Here is a 13855-nt window from a genome sequence, read left to right as displayed (position 1 = left end):
CTCGTTTTTTAAAAATAAAAACGTTACTGTAATCTACATTGCAGCGCCGATCTGCTGCAACAGCAGATAGGGGTTGCAAAATCTGGTGACAGAGCCTCTTTAACTTTATTCTGCGGGTCAATACGATTACGGCGATACCAAATTTATATAGTGTTTTTTTATATTTTACTACTTTTACAAGGAAAGAACGGATTGTTCAAAATAAAATATATTTTGTGTCGCCAAATTCTGAGAGCCATAATTATTGATGGCTTATTTTTTGTGGGACGGGCTGTAGTTTTTAATGGTTAATGCGAGTTTTTGATCACTTATTCCATTTTTTGTGGGAGATGAGGTGACCAAAAAACACCAAAACCTGCGATTCTGGCATTTTCATATTTTTTTTACCCCGTTCACCATGTTTTACGGACGCGGTGATACAAATTATGTTTTTGTTTTTTTTCTTTACAATGCTTTAGGGTAAAAATGGGGGAATTTTCTTTTGGTACATACGAAAAACCCTTATTTTACTTTTTTTTTTTTTTGACTAGTCCCCCTAGTGGACTTGAACCAGTAATCGTTGGATCACTTGGACTAAATACTGCAATGCTAATGTATTGTACTATATTGTGTCTCTAGTACAACAAAAAAAGCAGACCTGGCGGCCCTCATGAGGCCATCATGCTGCCATGCCAACTATGGGCATCCGGTGATCGTGTTGCGGGAGAGAGGGGGGTGATGGGCTGTCGGGGTGGATTGCCTCCCTCTTTCTAATACCTTAGATGCCGCAGTCACAATTGACCGTGGCATCTAAGGAGTTAAACTAGCGGGATCGTGCTCGAGCGTCGGCTACTTACTTCCCTTACCTGGCAATGACGTAAGTATACGTCATACATCGGGAAGGGGTTAAACCAACATTACATAAACCTGTTTATATGTCCATTGTGACTGTAATTTTACTTAATAAAAATGATTGATACAGACACTGACCACACTACTATTCTGGTCCGTTTTTGCGGCTCAGACTCGCCCATTGAAGTCTACGGGTGCGTGAAAAATATGGACAGCATACGGACAACATCCACGTGCTGTCTTCATTTCTTTAGCAACTGATGCGTGAAAAACGGAGAGAAAAAAAAAAAGTAAAACCAGGAAACGCTTGCAGAGGAGAAACACGGACGTGAAAAATGGATGACACACGGAAACCACACTGATGCAACACCGTCAAATGCAGGAAAAAACTCCTTTTTTTGTGAATGCGCAAATCAGACATGCTCTTGTGACTTAGGCCTTAATTTGTAAAATAGGTGTCCCGCTACGGTCTTAAAAATGGCATCTAAAGTCACTACCTAAGTGTTGCGCTCACCTGCTATTTTATCTCCTTGGCACAGCTATGATCAGTCCCCGTATCAAAGATGAATTTTATTTTCTGTCATTTTAAAGCAGTCTGAAATCCTCCTCCTGTCTCATCAGAAGCGTAGGTTGTTGCTCTATCCCTCCCCCATGCTTTACATCGCAGCTGTTTTTCTAAGATTGGCTGCTGCGTAGAATTAGAATCCCACCACAAAGTCAGCGCACATACGGACGACTACAATTACAACACAAGTACAAGTCTAACTTCTCCCTATTATATTATTATATATGATAACTAAAGACGCCATCTTCATAGAGCTCAGAAACGCGGCATGAGATACAGGATTACTAAATAGTCAAAATTCTGGACTCACATCACCGGAGAGTGGGCCACCAGCTTATGGCTTGTAGGACCACCCTGGATTTACAATGCAATGTGGTGGCATTGGCCATCGGTCATGTTACGTCATCATACGCACATGGGTCAGATCTGAGGTAACACAAGTGCAATGAATGGAAACCCCAAATTTATCTCGCTTCTCTGTGAAATGCAGAAGAACATCTTCCGATGATTTCCTATAGTGTTAGAGAGACCGGTAATGAAGAAAGAGGCTGCGGGACACAAAATAAGAATTAAGAACCCTGTAAGCAGCCAAGTTAAAGAAAGTAATAAAATATATCAGCGTTAGTTACATGAATCCATTGCTTCTTCTTCGGGGGCCCCAAAGCAAAATCTATAACAGGGCCCCGACCTACCATAAAATCATTTATAATACTGGAGTCTTCTTGTGGGGCTGAGGGGCTTTTGGGCCCTCTCAGGCTCCAGGTCACGGGTGCGATTTCTATTGTACCTCTGAACCCCCTATATCTCTGCCCCTGATACCATCCTAAAGGGGTTAACTCACTAATAGGATAAAATGAAATCTTAACAGCCGGCCAGAAGCAGGTGCCTTCAGCAAATAACAGCACAAAGCGCCTCATGTGAACACTATACAGCGCAAAGCAGTAAAAGTGCTCATAGCAACGACTATCAACAGTAACATTCACACGAGCGTGGGGTAACTCAGACGGGCAGGTCCCGTTTCCACAGATCCCCATAAACTCGAGCCTATGGAGGGATCCGTGACGGAAGATAATAGTAAAGGTTCTATTTTTCAACGGACCCTTCACGCGGTCCGTTGAAACAACGCCCTTGTGAACGACCCCATTGAAAAACGTGTCCGCGCGACAACTGTTTTAGCGACAATCACACAGACTTACTCAACGCTCGTGTTAATAAGGGTCCTTTTACAACGGCCAATTTGGGCCGTATAAATGAGCTCGTTTAATCCTTTCACAAGCAGCAATGATCAGTAATGTATGGGGACGAGCTGTCGTTACTATGATCACTCGTCCCCATACATGTCCATCATGTCGGCAGCGCATCTTCCTGTGTACACACTGACAATGATAATATCTGGTGCTGCATAAACTATACAATCAGTCGATGATGGAGTGTTTGCTCGTTCTTCGGCTGATCGTTACCGTTTACACGTGAACCAGCGTTCGCCCGATCATTGGCCCGTGTAAAAGGGCCTCAAGACCAGAAAAGGCTCTCTTTACAAAGGCGCTCGTTTAGATCCATTTACATGGAGCAATCGTTACAGCATGCGACAGAACGATCAAAAGTGCGACCGTTCGGGCACATACAATCTCATTATTGTCAGCAGCACATCCTGGTTTGCACAGGGAGATGTGCTGCAGACAACCGATGATTTTACAGGCCGCATAAAACATGCAGAGCGTTTGCTTGTTTCGCTGGGCTTGTCACACAGCCCGATGATTGGAAACGAGCGGTCGACAGTGAACTTGTGTGCCCAAATATCGGCTGTGTAAGAGGGACTAAAGACATTCCATCATTGCAGATATATCGAAACGTATGCCCCTAGAACAACCAGGGTACATGCCAACCTATACGATTACATCCTCCATTGTAAGAACATGCGTTTGATAGGCTGCTATGGGTAACAGCTCCACTTTCTGTCTGCTCCAGGCTCTGTAGTTTGGAGCTGCAGGGACGTTGTACACGAGGCCTAACTCTACATTGCCACACGATCTGCGTTCCAGTCGCAACCAGACAAAAAAAGCTCGACAGGAAAACAGGCGTTTGTCTATTCACTTCCCACCGTGACTCCCCTAGTTCCCTATTTTATGGTGGCAGCTCATTGTTTGCCCCATGAATCATTCACTCCAACCTTGTAAAATCAGAGGCTCATTGTGTTCCTCTCACAATACATGGCAACGTGACTAAATGTGCCGACAGGCCAGAGCTAAAGGGACACCAATTTCTCACAGCAACAGCACAAACGCCGCAAAATGGCCACCTCCCCGTCAAACCTTTGTGAAATTGAGACTATTCATAAGTGTAAGGCCCCATGCACACGATCGTAAAAAACTCTGTAATTGCGGACCGCAATACGGTCCGCAATTATGGACCCGCCCGGTTCTATTGGCCATGGACACCTTTCCGTAGCACTATGTGCCGTAGAACCCTGCCAGGAAATATGGAGCATGTCCTACTTTTCGGAATTTGTGGGACGTGCTCCCATACTTTGTATGGGAGCACGGCACGAAAATGTGGCCGTAATTACGGTCACGGCCGTGGGCATGAGGCCTTAGGGACCTCATGTTATATAACACGCCCAGCACCTCTACATTTTTAGTATACACTCATCCATTCCGGAATATGATGGAAATGAAGCACCAGCAACTGTAGGCAGACGTCTTCTAATTACCAGCGATCTACAAACAAAACATGAAAAATAAATAAAAAAATCTATTTTTCAATATAGATAAAAATTAGATGTGTAATAATATTTATTACTGGTTATTACTTTAGCGATTAGCCAGTCCTCGCTGACGCCTGTAAAGACACTGGCACATGGGTATTTCCACGCTCACCTCAAGAGCTAGTACCAGCTTTAGGACCGCTGGGCACAAACAATAATAGACTTTACCAGGCCTGTAAGCCAACGAGTGGCTGACCTGGTGACATGTATTGCTGCAGCCCGGCGGTCTTGCCACCCACAAGGGCTGTTACCAGCTCTGATGAGAAACCTGCTGGCCTGCTCTCTCGGACACTTACCTCCACTCCGGGGAGCGAGGAGAGATGGAGCTGCCCAGGCTGTGAGGTGGCGGCTCCACTTCAGCGGCAGCATTTTTGTTGTTTCCTATCACGCTCGGGGTTGTGTTTTTGGCGCTGAACGCCGGGCGTTGTTCCCAGGGAGACGAGCCCCAGTACAGATTTCGGCTGAGAGGGACGTGCTGCTCTGGATGTGAATGGAGGTAACATGTTAAAGTTTCTGCTGGCTGCTGATTAATCAGATTTTTCACCAACATGGATCCTATATGCTAAAGGCCAGGGACCTGTTTGTGTGTGGAGGGCTTCTGTGGTCACAAGTCCCCTGGACCCTTCATGACTTTGGTCTTAGAACAGCTGTATGGCCACAAGTGCAGATCACTGACAGAGCTGTATGGAGCCAACATGGGGGGGGGGGGGGGCTCACTATGTGTTTATACTGTGCAGTTAACGCTGGTTCACACGTGCAGATTTCTGCCCATAACGAGTGCTGATAGACTATATAAGAAGTAGATCGGCTCGCTGACCGGCCCTTTCCCACAGGCCGATGCTATGCTGTATGGGAACGAATGATCGCTTGGTCACCATCAGTTTGCATTATTGTCGGAAAAATTGTTGTCGACAACAATTTTATAGCCTGCTTACACGATGTGATCAGCCGACAAACAGGTGTTTGCTCCTTTGTCGCTCTTAGGAGCGCTCGATCGTGTAAATGGACCTTTACCTTGTGATCCAGAAGCATAATTAGGAAAACTGCTACAATGGAGGACCACGTTTCCATTTCTGTCTTCATAAACGGATTACCCTGGTAGTGCCAACTGAAGTCTCTGTTACCATGGCATTATAGTAATGGTTTCCCTGCATAAAGAGCGAGCTTTTAAAACCACGTATTAATTTGAATTGCCACAAATTAGGCACATCTTCTGGACTAAAAATACTACCCAAAAACACGAAGAGTATTTTTACCCTGCTAGAAAAAATTTAGTGCGACCTGTGCTCACATCAGTTCCTGATCCCAGGTGCTCACCATCTAATATAAAGTCCATTAAAGGGGTTGTCCATGCACAGAAGACTGAGGACCTATCCTCAGGATAGGTCATCAATATACAATCGTGGGGGTCCGACACCCAGACCCCGCACCAATCAGCTGGTCCAGCTGCCTTTATGCACCAGTTGTTATGAGGTATTCGGAAGCAGATGGCTCCGAGCACTAAATAGCGGCCATGCTGTAGAACAGCAATAGGAGCAGAGCTGCAGTACTGCAGCTCGGACGCTATTTAGTGACCGGAGCCATCTGCTTCCGGTATGGACGTCTGGTGCCCCGAGGCAGCTGGTCGGTGCAGGGTCCAGTTGTCAGACCCCCACCGATCATATACTGATGACCTATACTGTGGATCTGTGAGTGCACAACCCCTTTAAGGATGTGATGAGTAAGGGGCCTAAAGACTGGGACCGCCAAAGATCCAGAAGGTGGGTCACAGTACTTATTCTTAAAGGAAAAGTGCGTATCCCTGTCCAGTCATTCTCGCTAAAATTAATTGTAGATCTGGAAATAACAAGCGCTCTCCCTCACTCTCTGATTGGTGGAGGTTCTAGCAGTTAGTGCTGTATCGGTTAAATGCACTAAAACTGTATAAAGGGAAATCAAGGGGGAAAAAAAAAAAATGTACACTGTGTAATGGTTAATTTTCCCTGTGGAGGTGCTGCAGGGAAATTAAACACTTACTGCTAGGTTTCCACACAGATTAGAGCTGATCAGTGGGGGTCCCAGCAGGGGGGCACTTTGTTATAAGCTTATTGTCAAAGGACCCCAACAAGTAAGGGTGGTCTTCAAAGAAGACCTCCAGCAAAAATACAACTTTCCATCACTGCACCCCCACCTGATTGTCTATCAAGCTCTGGCCTTTTTTTTTTTTTTTTTTTAAATGTACTGTAATCCAGGGGTCAACAACTTTCGGCACTTTAGCAGTCGTGCAACTACAATTCCCAGCATGCCCTAATCACCTTTGGCTGGAATACTAAAGCCTTTTGCTGTTAGGACATGCTGGGAGTTGTAGTTTCACAACAGCTGGAGTGCTGAAGGTTGTAGTAAACGCTGCCGCCACCGGCGAGTCCGCAGCCTAGCGTAAGCGCTGCCGCCACCGGCTAGTCCGCAGCCTAGCGTAAGCGCTGCCGCCACCGGCGAGTCCGCAGCCTAGCGTAAGCGCTGCCGCCACCGGCGAGTCCGCAGCCTAGCGTAAGCGCCGCCGGCGAGTCCGCAGCCTAGCGTAAGCGCCGCCGGCGAGTCCGCAGCCTAGCGTAAGCGCCGCCGGCGAGTCCGCAGCCTAGCGTAAGCGCCGCCGGCGAGTCCGCAGCCTAGCGTAAGCGCCGCCGGCGAGTCCGCAGCCTAGCGTAAACGCTGCAGCCACCGGCGAGTCCGCAGCCTAGCGTAAACGCTGCAGCCACCGGCGAGTCCGCAGCCTAGCGTAAACGCTGCAGCCACCGGCGAGTCCGCAGCCTAGCGTAAACGCTGCAGCCACCGGCGAGTCCGCAGCCTAGCGTAAACTCTGCAGCCACCGGCGAGTCCGCAGCCTAGCGTAAACTCTGCAGCCACCGGCGAGTCCGCAGCCTAGCGTAAACGCTGCAGCCACCGGCGAGTCCAATGCTGATATTTTTTCTTTTTATTCAGCCTGGAGATGTGGGATTTCTCACGTGCCTCAGCCAGAACTAAACAGCAAATAAAACCCTGGTCACAATGTCAGGACTATCCATGTGCTGCTAAAATAATCTCCCTTTACTATTTGGCAGAAGTGCTAAACCCAGGGCCACAGTGGAAACCAATATACAGGGGAGGGAATTACATTGGTTTATTCCTTCGGTTATTTACCTACGTGTTAAACTTGTTACAGCTGAAACTATTTCGATTGCGAAGTATTTTTATTTCCCTGTAGGGTGTTTTAGGAGGATTTTTAGGTTACAGGAGCTTCGAGCATACACAATCATTAGACGGTTGCATCACGCAGGAAGGCCGAATTCACAGGGGCGTTGAGCATCTCGGACGTGAAAAACTTCAGTTTTTCACGTTCGAGGTGCATCCGTGCTCTGCGCTGCGGGACGCGATATAACGCATCCTCCATAGACTAGAATCTACGGAAGGGTTCGTGAAGCGTGAAAAAATAGGACACGTTTTATTTTCTCACTGACCCTTCACACGGTCCGTTAAAACAACAGCCGTGTGAACGGCCACTTTGAACTATATAGGTCCGTGTGACGGCCGTCGTATATAAAGTGTATAAAATGTTATCTGCAGAAAAGTTAAGATCACAAAGACTCAAGTTAAATATTAATATTATGGTGGACAAGACAGCAGAACGAGACATCCAGGATGGCAACCATTGAATACATGGTCAGGTCAGCTTATAGCGCTTTCTTCAAGAGACTACCCCATTAGGATATATTCCCTGCATTGTGTTAATATACCCATGTAGACAACCCCTGTCTATATGCCCTATTAGGGCATCGGATCATAGAGGGGGTCCCCTGCTCATGACCCCTCTATAAGCTAGAGTGTAGAGTCGTTCACAACCAGTGCCCCCCCTTCTGGTGGACTTGAGCCGTAGTACAGCTTTTTTGTTGGATTTGTATGCGTCATGAAGGCATATAGAAGTATAGCTGGGCCCCAGAATCTACGGTTGCTATATTACAGAGTTTGTATGGACCCGATAAACAACAGTGTGCATGAAGCAAACAAATGACATCAGTAAAACAAATATATACAAGTCCAATTTAAAATAAATACAATTTTTCATGCAGCATAATAAAATGATCATAAAAGCCGGACAACTTCTGGGAATAATGAAAATTAGTAACCATTCAAAAACAAGAGGAATAATAGCTGTGGAGTAAACCGAGCTACTGAACCGCAGCAAAAATGGAGAGAGAACAAGGAAATCTGGCTTTGGCCGAGTTCACACATAGCGTAAATACTGCCGATTTTCCGCAACGTATATGGTTGTCGAAAATCTGCCTCATAACGCAGTAGCAGCAAAGTGGATGAGATTTCATCCATACGCAACGGAAATGATAAGCGGAAAAAACACTCAAATTGAACTGAAGTGCGTTTTTTTAATCCGCAGCAAGTCAATTGTTTTTGTTGTTGCAGTTTTTTCCCCATTGAATTCTATGGGAGATAAAACCCGCAACATCTAGTCGATTTTTGCAGCGAAAAAGCTGCGATTCCACCGCATAAATCGCAATTCAGATAAAAATATATTGTAAACTTACGCCGAATTCTGTGCTTCTTCGTCCAGGCCGGCCTCCTGAGATGACGTTTCGTCCCATGCGACCGCTGCAGCCAATCACAGGCTACAGCGGTCACATGGGATGAAACGTCATCCCAGGAAGCCTGTCTGCAGGACATCAGAGGGTAAGTATGCACGTTTTTTTCCCCTCTGTGTTCCGCAGCAGACACTCCGGCCGAAAAAACGCACCACAATTTGGTGCAGGTTTTTCGGCCAGGGCTGTGTACCTTTATGCAGCGGATCCGCCCTGTGTGATCATTCCCTTTCAATTGATTTTTTTCGAGGATTGCAGAGGACACAGGTTAAAGTAATACAAGTCAAATCTGCCTACCCCGCAAGGCCTCGCGCGCACGCACAAGAGTATTACAGCTCCGTAATTCTCAGCGTTGTGCGGTTCGTATTGTGGCGCCGGTAGATTTCTTATGGGACCGTACTGTACCTCGGATTTCACATGGATTTCTGTCAGATGCCATATTTTGGAGCGATTCGCCACTGTTTATAGGGGAGATTGTCTCTGTAGTAAGGTGTTGTACCATATGGCGGTACGTGGAGTGCGGAAAGCTAGATGTGCATGAGACTATGTTCACACTAAATAAGTTTGAGGCAGACAAATACGAGGACAATTTCAAGAAAAAACTGCCTCTTAATCCAGGCGTTTCAGGGACAATGTACACGATGCGTATTACATGCGGTTTTGATGCGCATATTTGATTGCGGCAAAACCGTAGCGTAATACAGTACCAGCATAGAAAACTGGATTCCGGGAAATCTCATGTACACGCTGCAGTATTTTCCCGCACGTAAATTCACCTGCGGTGCAGATTTTAAAATCTGCAGCAAGTCAATTTATCTTGTGTTTCCACCCGTGAATTCTATCTGCCTAGTGCAGAGGAAAACCACAGCAAAACACAGAGCATGAAAACGCTGCGATTTACGCATCAAAACATAAAAACCGCATTAAAAAAAAAACGCAGGTGTTTTTCCTGCAAATTTCTTGCGGTTTTGCTGCGTATTTTCCGCAGCAGAATACGCAACGTGTGCACGTAGCCTTACAGTCTTCTCCTATTCACTTCAATGGGAGAAGGCTGCAATACTGTGAATCGCTGCTAAATGCATGTCGACGACTCACAGTGAGCAAGAAGAAATGAAGGGGAAGCCGCGCTCGTACGAGCGCAACAGGTTTTGCCCAAAATGCATGAAATTTATTTTAAACCCTTAATGACCAGTCCAGTTTGGGTCTTAAAGGGGTTGTCCAGGCAGGGGGCAGTTTTTCATATTGATGAGCTATCGGTCATCAGTCCGTGATCAGTAGGGGGTCCGACACCAGGCCCCCGCCTACCATGGTAACCCATTGGTGCCCTGTAATTGTGCGGATGTGGCAGAAGCCTCGCTGTGTATAACAGCCGTGCTCCTGCAACTGATCTCGTGGGGGGAGGGGGTTCAGTGGCAGTACCCACGAGATCCGAGTGATGGATATATCTGTGGCACATTGTTAAGGATATTTTCACATCTGGGTTCTGTTTCCATTGTACTGCTCAGTCATAGGATCAGAACCCATCGAACGATGGAAAACAACGGCGCGTAATGGACTTTAATGGGTTCAGTCAGGATTCAGTCATTGCACTGGACAGAACAGCGCTGCATGCTGCGCTATTTTGTCGAGCAAAAGTGACAATCTACAACGGAGACAATAATGGAGCGTTCAATGCCGATGTAAACAGATCCTGAGCAGTTTCCACTGTCCCCTGTGCTGTAATGCAGTGTTTTGGACACAATGTCACTACTTTTGTAATTTATTTATGATAACGAATAACCGACCAGTACCAATAAAAGCTAAAGAGGACCTGTCGCCTCTCCTGACATGTCTGTTTTAATAAATACTTGTGTTCCCCACAAAATAACAATTCTGGAGCAACTTTCCATATAACTCTGCATTGTGCTGTTCCTCTTTTATTCCACCAGGAAACATAAATAAAATCGGCATCTGTGTGTTACCATTCCCCTCGTCAAAGGGCCGTCTTCCTACACAGTTTTAGGCATCATGCACACGACCGTTTCCGTGTGCTCATCATAGTGACTTCTGTGTGCTGTCTTTTTTTCCGGACCCTTACACTAGAGTGGACGAGGCGGACCGCAAATACAGACAAGAATAGGACATGTTCAACACTTTTGCGGAACGGACACATGAACCGCTAAAAAAACTGACGTGTGCATGGCTCCATAGAAATGAACGGTTCAGTGTGCTAGTCGCAAAAAGAACAGATAGCACACGAAGAACACATTGGTCAGGTACATGATCCCTTATTCTGTCAGCAATGATAGGACAGTGTCAGTCTGTGTAGAGACACGCCCCAAGTGGTAACACTCAGCTGTCAATTTATACATTTCCAGGAGGAACAACAGAGGAATTGCATAACATCGAGTTCTAAGAAAAGATGCTCCAGAATTATTATATTTACTAATACAGACATGTCAGGAGAGAATACAGGTCTTCTTTCAAGGAGTAAAAGATTAGAGAAACATGGCCATTGTCTTCCTGAAACAGCGCCACGTTTTTCTTTGGGCTGTGTGGGATACTGCAGCTCGGCTTCACTGAAGTAAATAGGACTGAGCTGTAATACCAGACACAGCCTATGGACAAGAGTGGTGCTCTATGGTTTTCTTACAACCCCTTTCCACGGCATGCTTGTCCAAGTGATGCTTCATACAAATGACCAGATCTTAATGCCCCACCAATCTGTCTCTTTCGATGTATTAAATGAGAGAATAGTCGGAGGAGAACTATATGATCTGATAAAGCAGCTAGACGGTCTCAGAACCAAACCTACCCCAGCAACCGGCGCTACAATTAAGAGAATGAGCATGACAAGAAGTGACAGCTTTGTCCCAAGGAGAGCGAGCTGTGATCATGGAGCAGCCGAGGCCGCGGGTCACCTGATTACGGGATGAGGCATTTCACACTGTACTCTTGGCAGAGGCGACATTGCCACCGGGCAGCCTGCGGTTCTGAATGCTTTCAGGACAAAAGAGTTAATTGTTTAATCCCCTTTATTGAGAGATCTAAAACGCACAGCGAGGTCAGCACGTCTGCCTTCCGATAATACACTGGCATCCTGCGAGGAGTATTCAACCAATTTAGAGTAAGAAGTAGGTAGTGGATGGCTGACACAAGATGTCACTAATACATAATCACTAATACTCTCCGTTAGTAATGTCTCAATCCTTATAGCATTTATTCCCCCCATTAACTTGGCCAGAATATCATGTAGAGATGCATTTCTGGCCACTCGATTAATATAATTTTTTAAATTTAATATTACATTATTATACCCATTTTCTGCTAGGTTGTGCCCTCTCTTGAATTTAATGGGAACCCTATGTTTTAATACTAACGTCATAGGGCACATATGGGCTACAACCTCCCCCATCCCACGACCCCGATATATTGGCCAGCACAGTGCACGTCATGACAGCTGTAGCCAATCGCAGCTTTTGAATGTTATGGGCTCGTGATGTCATGCTGCACTGGACAGCAAGTAAACCCTCTTTAGGGTTCACACGACTGCGTTTTTTTTGTGTGTGCGCTATCCGCTATTTTGCGGATAGCACATGGACCCATTCATTTATATGGCCCCATGCATACAGATTGTGTGTGGGTTGCGAGTCCAGAGCCACAAAAGCTCTGAACATGTCATTTTAAGGTCCCTTACGGCACAGACTCACCCATCGTGCAAGACCATCCCTGCATTTTTTTTATTTTTTGTGTATCCGTGAATGCTGATGACACACAGATACACTACGGAAGGTTTTTTGTGGACAAATGGACCGCACATACAAACAACGGGTTCGGAGACCCCCAACATTGCTGGAACGAAGGTGCAGAAGCTTGATCAGTGATCATTTTCAGGCTGAAGACGGCTTTTAGGGAATGTCAACGTCAGGCTAAGTTCACACTAGCGTTAGTACACGGTCACCGCTCTTCTATCAGAGGAAGAGAGGATCGAAAGATTAAACGGAAAGTAACGATTCTGTTAGAATTACCATTGATTTCAATAGTAATTATTTTGGTTGCTCTACGTTTGTCTCCGTTCGTCAGGTTTCTGTTTTTTTTTTTTTTTTTTTTTGACGGAAGCAAAAGTGCAGTCTGCAGAACTTTTGTTTACGTGGGAAAAAATGGAAACCTAGCGAACGGAGACAAACGGAAACAAAAAGAATTACCATTGAAATGAACAGAACCGTTGCTCTCCGTTTAATCTTTCGATCCTCTTCCACTAACGGAAGAGAGGTAAACATATAGTAACGCTAGTGTGAACTAAGGCTAAGCCGTCTGCAGCCTGATGAGGAGCGCCGACCACAGCTGAAGGAGCACCTTTACCCCAAACGATAAAAAACTTTTCATATCTCTCTATAACATATCAAAAGTTTGATGAAAGTGCAGTTACTCTTAATAACCTTTTATGTACAGACAGCAGAGCTACATTGTAGAGCGCTCTAGAACAGCAGCCGCGGATCCTCCTGGACTTTAGCACTGAGGAGACAACTATTTCTACTATTTATGAACGTGTCTTCACAACTACAAATACAGGACAAGTGTTTGGTAAAAGATTAACTATTGAGTCGCATACAATAAGCAGGAATCAACTAAAACACAACACAAACATCATAGAAACAGAACACACAATAAAATAGAAATTGAAACAAAGCAATTCCAGACATAAAACTGGTAGCCAGGAACCAAAAAGGTACAAGTTTGGTAGCCAGACAATAGACTACACAACCCACTGGACTCTGCTGTACTGTCAAAATAAAGAGGGGTGCTCCAAGTTGTTATAAATAAAGCTCGCTGAAACGATTACTGTATGTAATATAACTGCTCCGGATGTCCTGCTCTGTTTACATACGGTCCATCCATACTTGTATTATATACATACATTCCCCAGCATGTGCGATTTGAGAATACCAACCAGAGAGGGACACATTTCTGTAGCAATCACTGACAGCAAAAGAAAAGAATCCAATCCCATCCCACCGATTATTATCCTAGTAATGACTGAAGAGAACGCTTTCCACACATGAAAGGACCCTTTATGGATTATATCAAGTCTGGACATGTCACTTCAGGGTT

General features: G+C 45.6%; 1 protein-coding gene across 3 annotated transcripts in view; it reads right to left on the bottom strand.

The window, feature by feature from the left end:
* The window catches only part of DCUN1D3 (defective in cullin neddylation 1 domain containing 3), a 30774-nt gene that overhangs the window by 15609 nt on the left and 1310 nt on the right, over positions 1-13855 (bottom strand). The window contains exon 2 of one of the 3 annotated variants that reach the window (XM_075830240.1): positions 5175-5308. The exons of the other annotated variants lie outside the window; for them this stretch is intronic. The gene's annotated coding sequence lies outside the window, so the exon portion shown is untranslated. The remainder of the gene's footprint in view (positions 1-5174; positions 5309-13855) is intronic. 3 annotated transcript variants of the gene reach the window in all.

The sequence above is a fragment of the Rhinoderma darwinii genome, chromosome 6 (genome assembly GCF_050947455.1).
Source record: "Rhinoderma darwinii isolate aRhiDar2 chromosome 6, aRhiDar2.hap1, whole genome shotgun sequence".
In the NCBI taxonomy this organism is placed as follows: Eukaryota; Metazoa; Chordata; class Amphibia; order Anura; family Rhinodermatidae; genus Rhinoderma; species Rhinoderma darwinii.
The sequence above is the reverse complement of the archived record's forward strand: the minus strand, read 5'-3'. Positions and strand labels throughout refer to the sequence as shown.